The sequence below is a fragment of the Amblyomma americanum genome, chromosome 2 (genome assembly GCF_052857255.1).
Source record: "Amblyomma americanum isolate KBUSLIRL-KWMA chromosome 2, ASM5285725v1, whole genome shotgun sequence".
Taxonomy (NCBI): domain Eukaryota; kingdom Metazoa; phylum Arthropoda; class Arachnida; order Ixodida; family Ixodidae; genus Amblyomma; species Amblyomma americanum.
The window spans coordinates 37,271,473-37,294,151 of NC_135498.1; the positions used below are offsets into that span (position 1 = coordinate 37,271,473).

General features: G+C 48.3%; 1 protein-coding gene across 4 annotated transcripts in view; it reads left to right on the forward strand.

Moving 5' to 3' along the window:
• LOC144121013 (uncharacterized) overlaps nt 1–22,679 on the forward strand; it is a 297,590-nt gene that overhangs the window by 208,299 nt on the left and 66,612 nt on the right. For 2 of the 4 annotated variants that reach the window (XM_077653908.1, XM_077653909.1), the window contains one exon: nt 6,250–6,322. The exons of 1 other annotated variant lie outside the window; for it this stretch is intronic. The gene's annotated coding sequence lies outside the window, so the exon portion shown is untranslated. The remainder of the gene's footprint in view (nt 1–6,249; nt 6,323–22,679) is intronic. One more of the 4 variants, XM_077653911.1, reaches the window with a different exon arrangement.

The following is a 22,679-nucleotide window of genomic DNA, read 5'->3' on the forward strand; positions in this document are numbered from 1 at the left end:
AAGTCAGACACAAGAAATACATAAAGAAAAACAACCTCATAACAGCAGAGGCATAAGGCAACAGTGACTGGTTGAATAAAAAACACTCTCAAGGTTGTAAAAGCAGTCTACTGAAGGTTGTATGAGATGAAGGTGGGGTGCAGTGATGACAGTGCAGCCATATAAGAACAATGCAATGTGAGAAGTGAGGGATGGTAGTCGGGCCGGCATTTTAAGCTGTGAATGAGACCTCTTGAGAGTACGCACTTAAGCCGCTGTAGTTACAAGACACTTGACCTTTCCTGGAGCATTGTACTGCGCAGTGCTTCTTAGGCACTACGCAGTATGTACAAATTTATACATATTTAAGCAGGTTTTGAGCAAGTCAACACGGGTCAGAGACCTTTAGCAAATGACAGCCGGAATTCATTTCGCAGATAAATCGAATTTATTTCTTTAGAATGAACTTACGGGTATTTCCGGAGGAGGGCATTTGAATGCGAGGGGCGGAGAGGATGTGGCCATGCATCCACAAGGAACATAAGTGCATAAATAGTCATTAAACAACAAAAATTTCGTCAACCAGGAAAAGACAACACCTTGACTGGCGAGGGGGGACAAACATGCAACGATTGATTAGAACTGACCATGCTGATAACGTATGGTTGCAGTTGCTCCGTGGGATCCACAAGTTGTCTAGTCGCCCTCCGTTCTTCTATTTGTTAATTAACAATCTATTTTAACAATCTATTTAAGATATCTTCTACATACTTGTTTGATGCTAAAGCTTCAATCCTTAGGGTTCTACAGATGTAAGGCAGAGACTTGGGCTAGTTGGATATTGTTTGAACTCATATTTTCTAGCGCTTAGTGAACACAAGGGACAAGAACACACATACACAGGACGTACGCTAGCTGTGTACGTCCTGTGTATGTGTGTTCTTGTCCCTTGTGTTCACTAAGCGCTAGAAAATATGAGTTCTACAGATGTCTTTAATTTATTAAAGATATCCTATACACACATGTTAAATATGCAACGCAAAGCGTCCAAGAACATGTTCTCGCGCTTGAAAAATTTCATCACATGATCAGCTTCCTATAAGTGGTTTGCAAGTAGTCTGGGAATAATTTGCGTCCGTTGGTTAATGCGCAGCCAACAGCTCAAATTTCTGGAGTTTACAGAGAAATCCGTCCTTGCATTTTCTTTGCCACGATCACGTCTGCTGGTTTCCTTGTGCGCTCGTATCATGATGTAGTGCTTTCTTTTCTTTCCTATTGTCGTTGTCCGCAATAGAAGCATTACTCAAATGCTAGATCTGTTGTTGTAGTTCTTTTCGATTTCCCTCGAATCTATTTTCATGTTCGTGCTTCATTTAAATGGCTTCTTAAATTTAGCCACCGTAATGTACTCTCTAAAGGTCATTTAATACCGCTTTGTCGTTATCTTTCATAGGGAATGACATCATACTGAGATATTGTTACCGCTATACATGGTATTGCGAAGCTGCCACTTTTCGCTCAGCACCAAAAAATTAGCTGTCGTATGGGCTGCAAAGGAAGGAAATTTGTTCTAGCCGAGTGAATCCCTGTTTATAGCGTAGCGTAAGATTGCTGCTTCGTTTCTTTTTTTTTTCTCATCGTAAATTGCATATTTATAGCGCGAAATTAACAAATTTTCGGAAATTGTTCGCAACGTCATAAGCGTGTGTACGACGGGGCCGGCTCACATCCTTCTCTCCCACTGTCGCCTTCGAGGTGTAGCCGTGTTTACGAGTACGCAGGGGAAACGGGAAAAGGGTGAGGGGGTTAGTGAGTGAGTTAAACGTTCCTATGTGAATCGAACGTTGTGTGAAATTAATTACATTTGAGCAGTGTTAAAACTGCTGATGCCGGCGTCGAATAGGGTGCTAGCAGAAACACCTCGGCGAAGACTTCGCCGGTTCGAAGCACGACCCATGCTGCCTTGAGCGAATGAATTGAATGTATTGATTTCTTGGCTTTCATCGATTCCGTACTCTAGGCGACGCGTAAGTAGGACGCTGCCGTGCTAGTTTACCGCTGAGTAAACTGTTAGTCTGTCGCTGGATGTCGCTTCCACGCTTCCTATTGTGTGTTGTGCATAGCGCACCTGCGACGAACATGCACTGTGGCGCCTGGCCCAGCGGTGAGATGGGGGAGAGGGTGCACCGAGAAGGAAGGGTGGTGCGCTCGGGGGGGAGGGGGGATGGAGGAGAGATACTCGGATGTTGCGGAGGTGAGTGAACTGATCGACCTCGAAGCTGCCAATTGTTTCCCGTGAAAACATGCCCCCGTTTCGTCGCGGTGGTTGTCGCCTCTTCGCTGAGGTCACAGTTCCGCCTCCCGCGGCCGGGATTCCGTTTAAGCATCTGTCTCTGCATTCAACGGCGGCATGGCGGACGTGTCGTTTCGCCACGTAGCGTTGCCGTGTATCCGTCGTACGCGCACGATGTGCAGATACCGTCGCGTTCGGTATAACGTGCAACGCATAAGGTAGCTTTCACCTCGCGGCTCCCTCGTCTATCTAATGAACACGTCGGGGTGATACACGCTGAATAATGGTTTATATATTTTCCAGTGGTGCCCGTATGCTTACGCTTTCACTACCCCATAAGGATTCTTACTGCTTCGCGAAGAAATCTGACTAGACCACCCGTGTTTGAAGTCATGCTGAGCGCTGAGCATGTTCCATGCTTAATTCTTCAGGTCAGAAAGTATATATACTACACACTCCTACGTGTGAAGCCTCTTTTAGGAGAGTGCCAGTAATGCCGACACCAAGAACGTTTTACAGAACTGATCTTATTCCGTCTTCTCTTTGGGCACTCACACATCTTACGCACAGCTTCATAATTGCGCACCGAACTCGACGAACCCCTGCAGGTTACGGTAAACTACTTTTTTTTTTTCGGCACAAAAGTTTAACAAAGAAAGAAAGCATTTCACGCCGCTTAACGTCCAGCACCTTTCACCCCTGCTTATTTGTATTTAATTATTTATTTTGGTTGTTTATGCTGGCCCTTCTCGGGCACATGCAGGAGTGGAACAAAGCTATAAAAAAGGACAAAAGTGGATCGAACAAAGGAAACAAGTATAGGCACAAATAAATACAAAAGACAACTCGTTATAGCAGGGGCATAGCGGTGGTAATGACATCAATTCAAGGCGATTAACATATTCTATGAAGAATTCGGCTGAGTTTCAGTTCACAACAGTAGATGGCAGTTTACTCCAGTAAGAGATAGCTGATGGGAACAAGGAATACTTATAAATATTAATGTGGCTTCTGGGTTGGCGAAGTGCTTTAGCACTGTTCTCGAAAAGTGGCGGAATGCCTCCTGAAGGTATGTTTCTTTTGTTATGCTGAAATGACTGTGATAACGTAGGTGCAGAAACTAAAGTCGATGTTTTTCTACGGTGTTATTGGCTGGGAAGATCTGCTTACCTTAGTAGGTTAGATATTCTCGAACCTCAAAAATAGACGGAGTATACAAAACGTACTGCCGAGCTTTGAATTCTTTCTAGTTTGTCTATCAAATATCCCGGTGAGGACTCCAAATAATATGAGGATATTCCAGGAGTGGCCTCATGAGTGTTTTGTATGCATTAAGTTTTGCAGCAGAAGGAACATTGCGTAATCTTCTTCTGAGGAAATAGAACTTTCTCTGGGCCTTGTGACGAATGTAATTTACGTGTTCCCAGTTCGGATTAGTTGATAGGGTCACCCTTAGATACTTTGCATAATCGGGTTTTGTGACATGGAGATGACTTATATAGTGTATGGAAAATCTATGGGCTTTTTTCTTGCATGTAAAAACTACGCTTTGTTTTGACGGCGTTAAGTTAGGGCAAAATGCAGTAGTGAAACTTCCACTTGCCTATGTCGAAGGAAATATTTTGAAGAAATTTCGACCTTTTTTGGTACTTTCAGTCCTTTTAACACGGTCGTGATGGCACAGTGGCGTTCGGCTGCTGATCCGAAAGTCGCGGGTTCGATCTTCGATTGCGGCGGTTGTATCCTGACGTAGGCAAAAAGAACCCTTTCCCGCGTGCTTTGCGATTCAGCGCATCATAAAAAAAAAAAGCCGCAGGAGGTTAAACTCTATCTGGAACCGTCCAGTAGGTGATCCTTCATGTACTCCACGTGTAATTTCGGGCCGTTGAACCCCGCATACTATTGCAAATGTCTCTTGGAATTTTTATTTCCGGTAAGCTCTTGTCGATCGTAGTAATATAATTCTTTTTTTTGCTGCCATTATGTTCGTTTTTATTATGTCCCTATGTATTTTTCCTTACCCATTTCCCCTCTTTAATGTCTTTCGGCCCTGGGATTTTAGTGAGGAGGCACTGTTCCGATGAGTAAGCCCCGAGCAAGATCTTGAGATATTTGTAGGTTTGTGCCAAGTGAACTAAATAAAAACAAATCAAATAAATATTCACGACTGGGATTCTAACCCGCGGCGGCGCGAACAGATCAGCTTCGCAGGCCACTGCGCGAGATTAGTATGCTATCGCCGCAGCTGATGACGCCTCGTGTTGTACTGCAGCACACTATTGAGCTGTGCATTGCACGTCTGCTTCAGCTTCTTGTTCGTCTTCTTCAATGGTTTCGTCATTCCTCTGTGCACTTGCGCATAAATCCTGAGTGACATGTGCCTCCCCCCCCCCCCCAAAAAAAATGACATCAATGTTGTAAATAGTATCTTGTTTTTGTTTTTGTTCTGATTTATTATTCAGTATACTGTATCTTGTTTGCTGATTATGATGTTTTTGAATTTGTTGATTTGTCCACTCCTGCCTAATGCCTGATAATAAGGCTGGCAGTACCTGTAAAATAAATAAATAAATAAATAAATAAATAAAATAATACTACTATGAAAATAACATTCGCGCTTCGAGCTACGTGGCTGTAGTAGCAGAAAGAGATGCTGCCTGCGTCCGAGCGCACAACGTTGTGGCAAAAACATGGCACTCGACCATTTGCACGGCGGCGGCCTATGAACCAAGGCACTAGATGATAGGCCGCCGGCGTACATCCAGTAAATTGGCATCGACGGTGAAAAAGTTGAGGACGCGCATAACTGGCTAGTGTACAAAGCTTTGCCCTTTGCTTTCTTGCTATCACTACCCTCTATACTAGTACTCGCTATCCTCTCCCTTTCCCTTTCACCTCCGCCGGCTGCAGCTCGGTTGCTTTAGATATTCGATAGCAATTTTCGCGGCTGTCAACAATCTTTTCCTTCACTTTTTTTTTCCCTTTTTGTAGCGATAGCTACATTGCGGTAGCATTTCCAGCCTTCAGCGTGGCGGCGGCACGTGACCGTGGCGGCGCCGCCACGGTCACGTGGCTGGCCACGTGGTGCGGAACAGCTGCTGGCGGCGCGGCGCCGTGGTTGGTCCACCAGCCACGTGGTTGGTCACGTGGTGTGGAGCAGCTGCTGCCGCGCCGGCGAAACCGCGCTGCAACAGCTGTGCGCATGCGCCGTCTCAGGTGGGACGAAGATGAAGGAGGAACGCCCAGCGAAACGGAGCGGCGATAGACCGACTTTGCAATTCGACTGTGCGAGTTCCACTCGGCCAGCTGTAGCTGTCGTGCCACTCCAGGTTTAACCAGAGCCAAACCACCGCCGTTTTTTTTTTAATAAATCACTAGTACTGCTACTTTAACTGGCTCCTTAGGTCAGTTGACAACATAATCGCGCTTTCACGTACGCGGCTCTGGTGTCGGCCTGCAAAAAACTGCTTTCGCACATTTCTTATTGTGTAAATAGTTTGTACATATTACTTCTCCCCCTGTCCTCTCTTCCTGTCCCCTCACCTCTTTCATTTCATTTCTCCATTCTGCCTGCTGTCCTTTTATTTCCGCTGCCCCAGCTCAGGTGCTTCAGTATCGATAGCAGATGCCGGGGCTAGCAAAAATCTTTTCCTTCCTTTTTACTATTATTTTTAATAAAACCACTACCACTACCACCACAATATTTCGTGCTTAGCAATACTAAACCGTTAGCCATTTTTTATGGATTAATTAATTAAAATTCTTAGGGGTGCTTTTGCCCATATCTACCTCTTGTTCAACACGGCGTCGTTAGGCATTAGCGCCATCATTCGGAGTCACCAAGCCACCAGTATTATTTGGGAACTTTACTATAGCTAAGACAGTGTATTCACCGTTGGGGATTTTGCTTCCAATTTGTTTTCTTTCCTGCCTGAGAGCACGACCTGAGTGACATTTCGTTCCCCTTTCGCCCTCAGGCTCCCAGGCGACGCGTCTCGGGCAAGTCTGGGCAGCTGGAGTCGCGGGCCGCGCCGGCGACCAATAAAGTAGGTGAGTGTCAAGCCTCATTATTTGCATAGAATCGGGGAAGTATACGGCAGGGAGCAGAGAAACACGGCAGTATACTAAATCATTCCCGCCGAAACTTGCTTACCTTGCCGGCTATGTGTAAGCGTTACGATAGACCATACGGAACGAGGCCGCGCCGCGTGGCTGCGAAAAGAACAAAATGCGGCGCGTAGCGTGCGGCTCAGCAACCCTTTTCAGTTTCTATTCTGTCCGCAATATGTTGCTATCTGGTAAGCCGCTGTATGGTTTACGCATCTTAAAGGGGAGAAACCACGGTAGTCACTCGCGCTTCTCGCATTATTTAGAGCAAACCTATACCGAAAATCGCGACCGAAAATTTTCTCCCGTCACAACAGATATGTTTTGTGAATATAGTATTTTGGGACGTGACCTTGTTATAACAACATAAATTCTTGTAGTAACAACAGAGTTTCTTGTAGTACTGTTCAATCGCTTGTAGTAACGACAGAACCAGCCTGTCGTTACAACAGGCGACTTCGCAGGCAATATTATGTAAAAATCAGTAGTTATGACTGGGCAAAAATTTTGTAGTATCTTGGGCCCTATTCTGTCGCAGTCTTCAAATTTCTGTAAATCCGCAGCAAGTTTTAGCGTATCGCTACCGCATACCGTTACCGATCTGCGCATGCGCTGTTTGCGGCTGCCGATAACGGTATGCGGAAACGCAGGGCTAAGGCTCTACTTTCAGGGATTGCCGGCTACGCAACTACGTGTAATTCGCTGCAGACGACTCAAAGCGTCGATGGCTATTCGTAGCAGTCCCTAACAAAACTTATTTAGACAGTCTATAGACTGTCCATAGACTTCTGCCTATAAAGTCTATAGACTCTCTATAGACGAAGACTATAGAACAGTCTAAAGACAATACGAATCCTATAGATAGTCTATAGACAATCTATAGATTTATAGCTATACACTTTTAGTATACTTTTGTCTATAGACAGTCTGTAGACTATGAATATACAAAAAGAAATATCTATAGGAAGGCACTAGAGTCTATAAGAAGTCTATAGACTCTCTATAGACCATTTTATAAGGGGTGACGCCATCGCGAAGCGTGTCTGGTAATTAAATTAAATCCGCACCAAGGATTCGTTCCGGCGAGAAGTATAATGATGATACACGCTTTTACAGTAATTACTCTTCTTGACTGCTGCAAATCCTCACAAAGTTGAGAATCGTGTAGCGTGATGACGCACGGGCACCCGAAGACCAGTGTGCCCTCGTTGTTGCCCCCAACAAGCAACAAAACTACGTTTTCAAGCGTCAGAAGCAAAGCTTAACCAAAACCGCCTACGCTGCCCATAACATCGGGAAAGCCGCGAGAGTACGTGCTTACCGCCGCCGCAGAGTCTTGTGACAGCGCGAACCAGGGAGAAACCAATATCTACTTGAGGCATTGTCGCCCTGTCTTCCCTGAATGACCAGACCTCACCTATATAACTGCAGGCAAGCAAGCTCCTTCGATTTGCTTGCGTAACTATCTTTGAGCTTCTTAATCTCGTTTATTTTTATCGAAGAAAAACAAACTCACAGCATGGTTACGACTATGTAATGCGAGATTCAGCGTTACCTGTTTAGGCGTTTAGTCACGTGACCACTGGTGTAGTGGTCACGTGATGCACCCCTGCACTGGCAGGCGGCTGTTCCAAACAAAGCCACCCGTAGGCTTATGCGACCCAGGTTGACCGGCGACGAGAAAGCCAGGGACGGACGCCTAACAGCTATCGCTGTAAAGAAATTAAATAGTAACGGCATGCAAAACATCTTTGCACAACACAAAAACACATTTTTACGAAAGCCGACTTTCAGTTCAGGCGTATCCACGAACGAGCGCTATAAGGTTTGAGGACTGTTTGCGCAGTCTGCGTTCGACGCAGGTCTATTGCTGCAACCGCTGAGACATCGCAAAACAGATAAAGCTGTTGTTTTAACCTACACAGAGTCCGTGGACATAACCGCAAGCTGCGTGAGCAAACCGCCGGTGTCACTATCGGTCATTGAACTTTGTCGTAGAGAGAGTGCACGCTGTACAGGCTCGGCACTAATACGACAACGGTAGTTCGGAGAAGAGAAGGAGGAAAAACGCTAAGGCGCCCGTGTGCTGTGCGATGTCAGTGCACGTTAAAGATCCCCAGGTGGTCGAAATTATTCCGGAGCCCTCCACTACGTCACCTCTTTCTTTCTTTCTTCTTTCACTCCCTCCTTTATCCTTCCTTTACGGCGCGGTTCAGGTGTCCAACGATATACGAGACAGATACTGCGCCATTTCCTTTCCCCCCAAAACCAATTATTATTATTATTATTATTCGGAGAAGCACGCTGTATCGGAGAAGAACGGAGTCATAGCATGCGTAACCGAAAACTACATACGCGTGGTGCCCGAAGACACCATGTTGGTAGTACTTTTGGGAGAATTTACTAAGGAGCATACTGTAATTTCCTTAATAAGGAAGTAGTTGTAATTAACGAATAGTAATTATTGCAACGAAAGCGTTTGGGACTGTTTACTGTGGGAGTACTCTAAATTACTTCTTAAGGGAGCATTTAGTAATGAGTAAATACTCCCTTGTTGCAACGAGTGTCTTTGGTAGTATTTACTATGGGGACACTATAGCATGGGAATGCTGTAATTTACTATATTAAGGAAGTATTCAAAAATGAGAAAACGCTGCTTTATGTGACATGCGCTCATAAGAACTCAGGGAGAGGGTGAACATAAAGTATGAGCGGTTTTGTCATGTTTGCTTTCGCTATCAGCGGTGATGGATACACGTGATTGTCGGCCTAGGTGCGAACAGGGACAAAATATTAAATAAAAAAGCCGGGGTCAAAACTACAGAAAGCGCTGACGCCACCTCCAAAAGGAAACCGTATCCCGTGGTGTAATCGAGGAGCCACGGGGACATGTCGTTCGCCAGTATATACTACGTATAGCTACCGCACAGTTCCGGGTGTTGTTCATACTACTTTATTTAAGTACGTTGCGGGCAACTTATCTGGAATGCTTTGCTGCGGGCATAACATGAGCATATATATGGCAAGCTCTCATCCAACGAAATGCCTCGGAGAGTATACGGTTAATGTCCCGGAAGCTCCTGTCTGGGTTACGCTCCCAGAACACAAGTTACGCTTTTGGTATTTTTTTTTTGCCTTACTTCAGTCTTAACTCTGCAACGCAAACAAGCTTCTGAGGCGTACTGCGGTAGATATTGCACACGCGAACTGAGTTTGCTTTCGCCACTCCCGCTCATTAAACGTGGCATCAAAATCACATCACATGCTTCGACATTCTTCGCAATCAACTTTGGCTTGCGTTACATATTGTCGCTTGATTAGATCAGTTCGTCGCTAGGCTCTTGGATCGTTTGGAAAGAAACCAGCGATATTGTCTGATTTCCGCCAACACGATGAATTTTCTGATTTTCCGACGCGATGATTTCTTTTTTTTTTGCAATGAGTGTTTACGCAGCTGCGCCACATTTTGAGCGGAGGACATAAGCTTTTTGTCTTCGTTCTGAGTCAGCAAAATTGATGGCGATTTTCGCTGACTTCTAGGGATTTTATATATTATTACGGGCAATGAACAAGGGCGCAATTTATTTTCCCTTCTTGGAATAACATTGTCATTTTATGCTGGCGCTGAGCAAAACAATCTTACTCGGTTTTTCTTCGAAACTGGTTTCTAAGAGCGGCTTTTTGATTTTAAATTTATATGACGGCGGAAAAAAAAAATTTCTCGCGCTGTATTCTATTCTTGTTTTTGCGGGCAGTTCAGTGTATATGTATCATGGCATAATTGTTCCTATAGCAGTGTTCGCAGTATTAATAAGTGCAGTAGCAGACAGCAAGCACAGAGTCCGCATCAGCAAACGAGTATTATTTGTTCCCTCAAACAGCTTTCAGCTATTTCCATTGCATTGTGAAATTCCCGTTTTGAAATAACATGTCGCCTCTTTTTTTGTGACGTCGGCAGATTGACATAAACCTGGACGGGAACCGAAAATACAGGAGATAAATATGGCTAAAAACCTTGTCGATCACTGGCGTGCATATTGTTAACCGGTGTTGTCGTTTCGGGTGTAGAAATCCAACAGCTGTGTTTCGTATAGAGCTCTTTGCCCGTTCTATTAATTTTTTTCCCTCCTTGTTACTGTTCCGGGATCGCATTTGATGCAAGAGCCTGCCGATTACGTTTCATGTCTGCTTTTTACCCTTGCTGACGTCATAGGCTGCAGCTGCCGATTTTGAAGGGACAAGGAACCAATCGATATATGATCCGTTACAAAATGGGGTTTCGGGACTCGTAAATTGGCCCCGCCGCGGTGGCTCAGTGGTTAGGGCGCTCGACTACTGATTCGGAGCTCCCGGGTTCGAACCCAACCGCGGCGGCTGCGCCTTTATGGAGGAAAAACGCTAAGGCGCCCGTGTGCTGTGCGTTGTCAGTGCACGTTAAAGATCCCCAGGTGGTCGAAATTATTCCGGAGCCCTCCACTACGGCACCACTCTCTTCCTTTCTTCTTTCACTCCCTCCTTTACCCTTCCCTTACGGCGCGGTTCAGGTGTCCAACTAAATATGAGACAGATACTACGCCATTTCCTTTCCCCCCAAAACCAATTAAAAAAAAGACCAGTAAATTGCGTACCACCACTTCTCAGCACATTTCCTTTACTCCTTACTTTTCAGCGGGAACCAATAGTGAGGGTTATCTCTCTTTTTTGTTCTTTATATTTTGAAACCTTTTTGTACGTCCCTCTAAATATGCTTCCACGAAAACGCAAAAAATAGCTGGTCAACACATGGCTACTCTGCCGATTTGCTGCGATTCCCGCGCCCTTCCTTTCTGCAAATTATCGAATATGACATCTCCCCTGAGCCTTTATGATGCATCAGGAGGCTACCTATCCATCGCTGATCAAAGCCGTTTCAAAGTTTATAAAATCGTGCTTCGTTGTTATGGACACCTTGGTTCCCGAACAAAACTGCGCATGAAGCGAGTTGTCCGCTATAACGAATCATGTAGAATAATAAAGAAAATATTCGGAAGCAACACGTTAGGGATTAAGCTCATTACTTATGCATAACCGTGGGGAGTAGAATATGAATTTGGCAATAATTTGCGCGTCTCAAATGCATCATCCTGACCGGAATTATCATAAAACATGCAATGCATTCTGAACCTCCCAACCGTGCTGGAGACATGGCGCGATGACATCTCTCCTAATACGATTCCTCGAGTCTCGCAAACCACCAGCACATAAGTGTACCCTGTGTGCTCACAGCGGTTGAACGTGGCTTTCAACGTAGCACAGGATGCAGAGAGAGAGCCTCGTTTGGAGATGTTTGTGCAATACGACGAATGGAAAGGCGTGTCTTACAGGCACCTTTGCCCCATAAAGCACGAAACCAGAAAGCAAACAAATCAAAGGGCGTTTGTAAGTCACCTTCACATTCGTACCGACTATCTTTCGGCCTCTTTCGGTCTCACCTTACTGTCTGTCTTTGGTAGGGGTCCTGCACACAGAATGCAGAAAATGAAACATCTGGTTGGGACAGGCGAGCTCTCTAATCATCGGCGTCCATATTAGTGCTGCAAAAATAAACGGGGCCCCCAGGCACTCTGTGCATTCTCGCCCTGTGCATTGTCCGGAAAACGGGTGTCCATATTAACGAGGCGCAAATACATTTCAAAACATTGATCCATGCAAAAATTGTCCATAAATCTGGTCATCCATATTAACGAGGTGACCGCGGCGGCTGCGTTTTTATGGAGGAAAAACGCTAAGGCGCCCGTGTGCTGTGCGATGTCAGTGCACGTTAAAGATCCCCAGGTGGTCGAAATTATTCCGGAGCCCTCCACTACGGCACCTCTCTCTTCCTTTCTTCTTTCACCCCCTCCTTTACCCTTCCCTTACGGCGCGGTTCAGGTGTCCAACGATATATGAGACAGATACTGCGCCATTTCCTTTCCCCCCAAAACCAATTATTATTCATATTAACGAGGGCCGTATTACCGAAACACGACTATGCATTCTGAGTCGGGCCCCAGGCGTCAGACACCCATGCGTGAGCCCGTCTTTTTTTTTTAATTGGTTTTTGGGGAAAGGAAATGGCGCAGTATCTGTCTCTTATATCGTTTGACACCTGAACCGCGCCGTAAGGGAAGAGATAAAGGAGGGAGTGAAAGAAGAAAGGAAGAAAGTGGTGCCGTAGTGGAGGGCTCCTGAATAATTTCAACCACCTGGGGATCTTTAACGTGCACTGTCATCACATGACAATGCCTGCTGTAACAATGCGTGCTGTATGCATCCGACTACTTGGCTTACATCTGAATAATAAAATGCAGCTGTTAAGTTTCTTTCAGGGAGCAAGTAACTACACGTTTACAAAACGAGAGATTATTGTTCACGTGCTGTGATCCTGAGCCGCCTTCCTTTGCGATTGTGGTAGGTGTCCACTGGCCCAGTGAGCAAGTTAGGCTTTTCTTTCCTCAAAACCAATAGATGGTATAGACTGCGAATAAGAACACGTTGGGAACTAGACTTATTTGCTCCGCGCAAGCGGCCCTGCAGTTCGTGAAGTGCGCCGGTGACGCGAACGAGCCGAAGACCACAACAAGGCCAAGTATGCTCGTCAGCGCATAGGCGCCAAAACGGGCCTGTGAGGCGCCCAACCGGGCAGTCGCCTGTGAAACGTCAAAATGGGCCTGCCACTCCAGACCTTGGCCACTAATGCCAATCAGCTTTCGCCCATCAATGCGCTAAGCCAGTAAACTTACATCTAATCATATTGTTTTGTTTCTCTTTTTAACTCGATCTACATTTCGCTTTTTTTGGCATTCTAATCTATTTACTTACCCTGTTTACAGCTCTGTTATGTTGATTTCTGCGACAGTTTCTTCAGATTTTCCCTTCTGCTCATAGCCGTCTCGCGTGCTGCGCGCCCTCTACCGCCGTCGTCCCCCACTGAAACACAAGCGCAAAGTAGCGATGCGGACGTAAATTAACCTCCGTAGACAGCGCCCGTGGGTGGAGTCCGTGGGTAGCGCTCTTTTCTGAGCTTACGATGAGCGCCAATTTATAAAGTTAATGAATTGTTAGAGAACGAGAGAGGGGCGGGCTGGTGGCTTCATGGCCTTAAGGGGCTGGGATCTAGGGCCTCTCACACATGTAGTGAGGGCCCCTCGTCACCGCGGGTATCTGTTGCTAAACCGTCGTGGTCGCTTGAGATGACGCAGTTGTTGCGACGCGCCGTCTTGTCTTTCAATCTTTCCTCTCACATCTCTTTTAACTCTCCTACTGCCTGCACGTGGCCGCGATAATAATAATAATAATAATTGGTTTTTGGTGAAAGGAAATGGCGCAGTATCTGTCTCATATATCGTTGGACACCTGAACCGCGCCGTACGGGAAGGGATATAAAGGAGAGAGTGAAAGAAGAAAGGAAGAAGGAGGTGCCGTAGTGGAGGGCTCCGGAATAATTTCGACCACCTGGGGATCTTTAACGTGTACTGTTGCATCTGGGTTGCAAGCCCCAAGGGTAGCGTTGGCCTGGCGGCCTGGGGCAAAGCTGGAAACATCCGAAGGTCCCGGCAAAGGATGACTCGACTGGCAACAGAACAACTTGTTTATTCTGGCATCTCAAAAGAGCAGCCGGTCAGGGCGACCACGTTACTCGAAGGGCGAAATCGAAGTCTCTCTCGGCGTCAGGGGCAGCGGCGTCTTATACCCTCGGAGTCGAGGGCAAGAGGGAACGGCTTGGGAAGAGTCATCCGATACGGCGACGCTTGAACATGTTCAGGCGTGACGGGCGCGTCCGCCAGGCCGGCGCCGGTCAGACCTCCTCGCCTCCCAGTTGAGGAGCTCCTCTCCCCGGCTGCCGCGCTTTGACAAGCGTGCGCACCAACATGCACACACACACACACGCACGCACGACGACACGTGGCACAGAAACCTGCCTGGACGCGCTTGGCGGGAGGCGTTGCGGCAGCGATGAACGAAGCCGCGGCGTCCGTTGCATCCGCGCCGGCTATACCGCGCGCCGTAGGCGAGACGTAACAGACCGCCCCGCCGGGAGAAGGAGATCCCGATGGTCAGGGGACTGCATCCGCTGTCCAGAGGGATGTCGCTCGATGAGGCTCGTAAACGAAACCGATCGTCCCTCGACGTTGCTTGAGCGCAGCGCACAGAGAAGGCCTCGTTCTCGGGTTCAGGATCACATAGGACACTGCAAAGTCACTTCGGGAGAGTTGCCATTTTTGTGCTCGTTCCCAGCAAGCGTTAGAACTACGCCGAAACGCAACCGCTCAGTCAGCAAGCACGAGACAACCCTCACTAAGCTCTGCCAGGCTCTTTCCCCTTTTATACTACTGCCTAGTTCCTTACAGTAGTCAAGCAGCACTCAGAACGCGTCCACAAATTGGAAAATTGCACTAGAAAGCACATAATCACTTAGAAACACTAAACAAAAGCAATATGTTAAAAATCCTGCCTCAGGAAGAAAACATCAGTAACAAACAACTTTGAGGCGGATTCCTACGTTAGGGGCTTCGACTTAAGCCATCGGCGTTACCGTTGAGACTCCCCTTTTTGTAACGCACCTCAAAGGAATATTGTTGCAAAGCTAGGCTCCAGCGCAGGAGGCGGCCATTTTTGGGAGAGATGGTCTGCAGCCATTGGAGAGGGCAGTGATCCGTCTCAATGATAAACCTCGAGCCGGCTAGGTAGCATGACAATTTCTGAACGGCCCACACGAGACACGCACACTCTTTCTCGGTGGCGCTGTACGCCTGCTCACGACAGGTCAGCTTACGACTAGCATACAGGACGGGGTGTTCCACTTCTCCATTGTCCCTTTGGCACAGTACAACGCCCATGCCTCGCTCACTAGCATCGCACTGAACAACGAACCCTTTGGTATAGTCTGGCGATCGTAGCACAGGCTGGCTTGTTAGGGCGCTCCTTAGGGCGCTAAAAGCTCTCTCCTTTGTCTCGCTCCAGACGACTGTTTGGGGCTCTGTTTTTCTTAGAGCATCCGTCAGGGGAGCCGCGATATCGGAGTACCTGGGGATGTACCTCTGATAGTAGCCGGCGACACCCAAGAACGACCGAATATCGGTCTTCGTGCGCGGTTGCGGGAAGTCTCGCACAGCGGCCACCTTTATTTCAGAGGGGCGGCGACGACCCTGTCCAATCACGTGACCGAGGTAGACAACCTCGGCCTGTGCTAATTGGCACTTGGGAGCCTTGACTGTCAAGCCCGCTTCGCGCAGGCGGGTTAGCACTGCCCGCAAGTGTGCCATATGCTCAGACCAGGAGGCGGAGAATATCGCTACGTCGTCTAAATACGGTAAAGCGAATTCTTCCTGTCCCCGCAACACTTTGTCCATGAGGCTTGAAAAGCAGTATGGCGCGTTTTTCAAACCAAAACTCAAAACTTTAGGACGGAATGTTCCCATTGGTGAAATGAACGCCGCATACCTACTAGCCTCTTCTGTAAGTGGAACCTGCCAATAACCCCTGACAAGATCTAGGGTGGAAATAAACTGAGCGCTACTAACTTTCTCAAGGCGCTCCTCGATGTTAGGGATCGGATAAATTTGATCCTTAGTAATGGAATTAAGCCTGCGGTAGTCGACGCAAGGACGAGGTTCCTTGCCCGGTACCTCAACTAAAATCAAGGGGGAGGTATAATCACTCTCACCCGCCTCAATAACACCGAGCTGTAGCATTTTCTTTACCTCAGCCTCCATAATATCGCGCTGGCGGGGTGACACCCGGTACGCCTTGGATCGTACTGGCTCTGGCGAGGTAAGTTCTATATCATGAGTAAGGACAGAAGTCCTACCAGGCCTCTCAGAGAACTGACCTTGAAACTCTTGTAAGAGTTGGTGTAGTTCGGTTTTCTGCTCAGGCGACAGCGGTGCTTTAATGATTAAGTCACTAATGACCTGATCAGTGTCTTCCCTGTTCGTCACTGAGCTTAGTCCCGGAAGCTGGACCGGAAGCTCTTCCAACTTTCCCGTGTCGGGCATTTCCTCTCCAGTACCTGGTGCCTTCAACGCTACAGGCTCAATTTTATTCAGTTCGGACGTGCTCTGAATATCAGCTTGCTGCGCCTCCGACCCTCTCTCATTGTTCGACAACGTCGGCCCCGCAACTACCACCTTTGCAGCGAGCTCCCGAACTCTCGATCTGGTTAAGGCCTGAACGTTAGCCTCACCAAACAAAAGCCCCTTCTCGCGCAGGAGGTGATCGGACCTGTTCGAAAATAGGTACGGGTACTGGGGGGGCAGCATAGATGACACTACGGCCTCCGTCTCAAGTGCTCCGAAAGGTCCTTCAATAAGCACTTTTGCTACGGGCAGACACACGCTATGAGCTTCCACTGCTTGCTTGATCCATGCGCACTCGCCCGTGAACATATCGGGTTCTACGTAAGAGGGGTGAACTACATCCATTGTAGCTGCGGAATCACGAAGCACTCGGCACTCTTTCCCGTTCACGAGGAAGTCTCGCATGTAAGGCTCGAGAAGCTTCATGTTCTCGTCAGTGCTACATAATGACAAACACACGACTTCTCTTTTTGTTTCTGGACACTGCGCCGAAAAGTGACCCGGCTTCTGGCACGTATAACACACGCGCGCTTGCCTCGCCTCGAACCGCTTTCTGCGTTCGGCTTCGGCTGCCGCCGTCTCCTTACGTTCGGTCGGACTGCTTTCACTCGCATCCGCACTACGCGTGTCCCCCCTTGCTCTCATGGGTGTGAACTTCGGCCTCTCAGACTTGGAGCCAAATTCACCCTTTTGACCGTCCTTAGCTCCGCGAGCCCGACGCGTCACAAACTCCTCGGCTAGCTCGGCGGCTTTAGCCACTGTACTAACGTCTGGCCTATCCAAGACCCAGTACCGCACGTTCTCAGGTAACCGACTATAAAACTGTTCCAGCCCGAAACACTGCAGAATTTTCTCGTGGTCACCAAACGCTTTCTCTTCTTTGAGCCACTCCTGCATGTTTGACATAAGCCTATAGGCAAACTCTGTATATGACTCATTTCTGCCTTTTTCATTTTCCCGAAACTTCCGACGGAACGCCTCCGCTGACAGCCTGTACTTTTTTAGCAGACTCGATTTCACTTGGTCGAAATCCTCTGCCTCCTCTCTCTTCAAGCGAGCGACTACGTCGGCCGCCTCGCCGGGTAACAAAGTGAGCAAGCGCTGTGGCCACGTTTCCCGAGAGAACCCCTGCTTCTCGCACGTTCGCTCAAAGTTAACCAGGAACAAACCAATGTCCTCTCCAAGCTTAAACGGCCGCATCAGGTCAGTCATTTTGAACGATACCCGTTCTCCTGCACCGTGTGCCTGACTTCCATTACGAGCGCGTTCCATCTCTACCTCGAGACGCTTCATTTCTAAAGCGTGGTCGCGCTCTTCTTTCTCTTTTTGTTCTTTCCGTTCGCGCTCGTCTTTCTCTTTTTGCTCTTTACGTTCGCGCTCGTTTTTCTCTTTTTCTTTTTGTTCCCTCTCCTCAATGGTCTCAAGGCATTCCGACAGCTCGTCATCCTCAGCCTCCAACTCAAGAATCGCCCTTAGCAGTTCTGGTTTTCTGAGTTTGTCTGAGACATCAAGACCCAACTCTCTTGCAAGCTCCAGCAATTTCGGTTTGCGCAACGACTTCAAATCCATGGCTGCTCCGAATGCTGCTTTCTCTACTGCCTACTATTGTCTTGCCGCAAACTAACCCGGCAGCAACGACAACACAATTACCAGCTCTGTTTCTGACACTAACAAAAGCCTGGCAAAACTCAGAAGAAAGTCCCGCACTCACCAAACCTCGCAGCCACGAATTCAGCGCAGTCGTTCCGCTGCAGGCAACCAGTCATCACACAGGGCTCGTTGCACTGCTCCCGGATGGTCGTTGTGCTGCTCAGCATACAGATGACCGCATATCTTCGCTGCTGGCCTCCGTTGTCGGGATCCCACCGCTGGCAACCAGTTGTTGCATCTGGGTTGCAAGCCCCAAGGGTAGCGTTGGCCTGGCGGCCTGGGGCAAAGCTGGAAACATCCGAAGGTCCCGGCAAAGGATGACTCGACTGGCAACAGAACAACTTGTTTATTCTGGCATCTCAAAAGAGCAGCCGGTCAGGGCGACCACGTTACTCGAAGGGCGAAATCGAAGTCTCTCTCGGCGTCAGGGGCAGCGGCGTCTTATACCCTCGGAGTCGAGGGCAAGAGGGAACGGCTTGGGAAGAGTCATCCGATACGGCGACGCTTGAACATGTTCAGGCGTGACGGGCGCGTCCGCCAGGCCGGCGCCGGTCAGACCTCCTCGCCTCCCAGTTGAGGAGCTCCTCTCCCCGGCTGCCGCGCTTTGACAAGCGTGCGCACCAACATGCACACACACACACACGCACGCACGACGACACGTGGCACAGAAACCTGCCTGGACGCGCTTGGCGGGAGGCGTTGCGGCAGCGATGAACGAAGCCGCGGCGTCCGTTGCATCCGCGCCGGCTATACCGCGCGCCGTAGGCGAGACGTAACAGTACTGACATCGCACAGCACACGGGCGCCTTAGCGTTTTTCCTCCATAAAAACGCAGCCGCCGCGGTCGGGTTCGAACCCGGGAGCTCCGGATCAGTAGTCGAGCGCCCTAACCACTGAGCCACCGCGGCGGCGATTGTGGCTCGGCTTGAGCCAGTGTGCAGGCCCGCGCACTTTCCGTTGCATTCGTCCTGCAGTCGCAACAACAATAACAGAAGACGAGACATTTGCTGCAAGTGCATGAGTGCACCCTCTCGCCGAGGTGCGTGCAGCCGTTCATAAGCCAATATTGTGCACGTGGGCGGCTCATGGCCTCTTCGGTCACCCTGTGGTGGTTAGCAGCAAAGACAGGCGATGCACCTGTCTGAGATTGTTTACCTGCATAAGAACGTCTGTCTGCATTTGATGCACAGTCACAGAACATACTCCCGATTTATGTTTTCTTTCGCTTCTATTTGAGGCCTGAGAATACTTAACACTCAGTACTCCTTGTAAACGCAAAATTTCACCGCGCACATGAAGCAGTTCGTCTGGACTGAGCTGAATTTGTTTTCATTTCTTATTATTTTTTCCTGCAGCTTCGCAACGGTGTGTCAGGTAGACTGCTTCAGTTGTAGTGCGCATAGTGGGAGATGTAAAGTCGGCTTCGCGGAGTACCGCGAGATACTGCCATCTGGCGAGTCCTGCGTAATCTGGCGCACTAACGGCGTCACCAATCGCGTTTTCCCGCGAAGCCTTAAAAATGCCGTCCGCGTTCTCGATGAACCTTACCGAACTGGCTTAGCCCGAGGGCCGGTTTCGCCCCGCGATTAACCCGCTATACTGCCGTCCCATTCCAACAACACCCAGCCGAGTGGTTTCGGCGTTGATTTGTTTCCACGAACCCGTCTATGACGAACTACGGACCGAAATATTTTATACGCTAGCCCGCGCACGTTGAACCGATGACTGTATCGAAAGCTGCCGTGCTCGATATAGTTCGTGTGTATGTGCAGTAAGGTGAGGAAGCTTTTCGAACAATAGCAAATTTATTTCACAGAACATTGGTGAAAACAGTGTTGGTCGGAGAGAACCGAATTGAGAAGCACTGTGCTCTGGTCACGCTCACGTGTCTGGGTTTTTTTTTTTTCGGCAAGCTGTTCACATCTGCGCCATCTTCCATCCGAAATAGCGGGAAGTGTGAAACTGTCCTTCCTTGAAGCTATACTTAACGGACTGGACGCTAGGTGCTTGACATTCGCAGGTTAACAAAACGTTGTACTAGCGTGCTCCACCTTAGCTGCTATTGTCTCTTCATGCGTGGTCGTATCTGCTCGAGCTATTAGTAGCGCAAGCTTTACCTGACCACCTCGGGCCAGCAGAGGGCGGAACTAAAGTCAGATCTCGAATCTTGTGGAGTATATACCATCCTGCTGTAGATGGAGTACGGTACGCACAGGTCTGGTCGAATTTCACCTCTCCAAAGTGGCCGCATTTTAACATTGTAGAAGGGATTTACGACGCCCTCGGAGGTAAAAAAAAAAAATCTCATCCTCTCCTGTGCGTACGTCGGTGTCTTCATACGTAAGCGCTGTAAGTTCCCGACTGTACTCATGATTGTTTGATTGAATGAATGATTGGAGAACATTTTATTTCGTCAAAAAGAGCTTGGTGATCGGAGGGCCGTTTTAGGTGGCCGCTAGTCCAAGACTGTTGGCGACCTGGTTGGCCCACTCGGCAGCCCGGGCTTGCGTCTAAAGCATACTCTACGGCGTAAGAACTTTTGACCTACCCTACACTTACACTTCCTTGTCTCGCGCATTTTGTAGCGATAGCTACATTACGGTAGCATTTCGAGCCTTCAGCGTGGCGGCGCGCCACCCTGTGGCTGCGCCGCCACGCTGTCACATGGTTGGTCACGTAGGCTGCGTTCCAATACTCTAGACGTCTAACAAGACGTCTAGTGTGACGTCTAGGAAGCAATCTACATGTCCATGTATTGGAACTTGTCTACTGCTCACGCCGCCTCGCGGCATGATTATGTAACTAAAGCTTATGAACAGTTGTACTACTATTTTTCACAAACTGAGCAATAACGATAATTAGAAACGTGTTTTCAACAAGTTTACACATTTCTTCTGCAATGACTTTGCGCGTAAGCCGGACTGGTGGACGTGCCTATTCTTCAGTCTACTTGTAAGAGACGGGGCCGCTCTCCGAAGACGACGCTAAAGAGATATGCGATTATTCTTTTATTATTGATGCTAAACTGTACATGCTCCTCGAACGTGCTCGTCCAGACGGTCCTGTAAACATAAGAAAGAATACGAAAGACTAATCAATATGCGCGAAATGCGATACGGCTAATATACACTGCAACAGGAAAACACATACGTGACATTAAACCTGCTGTCTGCCGTACGTGGCACTCGGAGACAGCGAGAGACCTAAATACAGCAGCGATCTTTAATCCTGCAAAGACTAAAATCAATTCGCAACATGCCGGTGTATTTGTTCTGAGTGTGTAGAGATAAAAAAGAATGCACGCGAAAGAGTTGATGCAACTAATACAGCAACAGAAGAACACATTTGTTAACCGTCACGCCAGCCGTCTTAACGCCCGTCGAGGAAACCAACGACAGCGACGAGTATTCTCTAAAATCAAGGCGCTAATTAAATGCCGGATCACGTAAACAGACCTACAGCGTCCGCTGCTGTAGCAAAGCTCTCAACTGCACGATTTTCTCCTGCGTGATTCACTGCTAGGAATCGCACGACCACGAAGATTAATTAGCCGCTAGTTTGCGTACCAAATAACATAATGGAATGACTCACATTTTTCCTTTCCTATACTCCGTGTACAGTCCGACGCCCGCAAGAGCACGACTCGCTCATCCGCGTACATCAGCTCCGCCATCTTTAGACAGCAAGTTAGCCTGCATCGATGTGGACTTCGGCGAAGCAGTCTTATGAGACTGCTTCGCCGAAAATGGAACGCGTCCCAAGATGGCGGCTGTCCGGCAAGACGTCTAAGTAGCCGTCTACTTGGGAGTATTGGAACGCAGCCGTAGTGCGGAGCAGCTGCCGGCGGTGTGGCGCCGTGGCTGATCACGTGGTTCTTAACGTGGCTGGTCACGTGACCAAGCTCCACTCCGCCAGCTGTAGCTATCGCGTCACTCCAGGGTTAACCAGAGCTAAACCACCGCCAATTTTTCATCCCCTCTGTGCCTTCCCCATGACGTGATTCAGGCGTCGTGGCAGAAAAAAAAAAATTACCTGGGCACTTAAGTGTGAGTAATCCGAAAGCATTCCAATTCTATTGCAATTAAACTCTGATTTTATCTCAGTTCTGTTGCACTTTTATTCCATTTCTTCTCGAATTCAAATCTAATTCTGTTTCTTTGTAATTGATGCAGTTGCAAGTTCTTGTATGCTGAGTATTACTGGTTAACATTTCATATTTTCCCGCCTTTGATGACGTCACACCATTTCGACCAATCGCGAGTTTTGTAACAAGATTTCGTGTCGATGAGCCATCTAGTGCTTCCCCATTAATAAGGCCTTTACCGCGCCTTTCCTCCCTTCAATGGCCTCCTCCGTCACCCCGCTCAACTTTAGAGGCCTTGTTGCGGCAACTATCGTGTCTTCCTCAAACCATGCGCCGTCACCCGAGTAGCTACCGAACCGCGGCTGCCTCGGTTAGTCTGATTTATTTCGGTGCCACTCGGCTCGCCTCCCGAATAGCGGCGTCGCTAGCCTCGGTGGCGCTGTTATTATATCGCTTCCGTTCCCTGTCG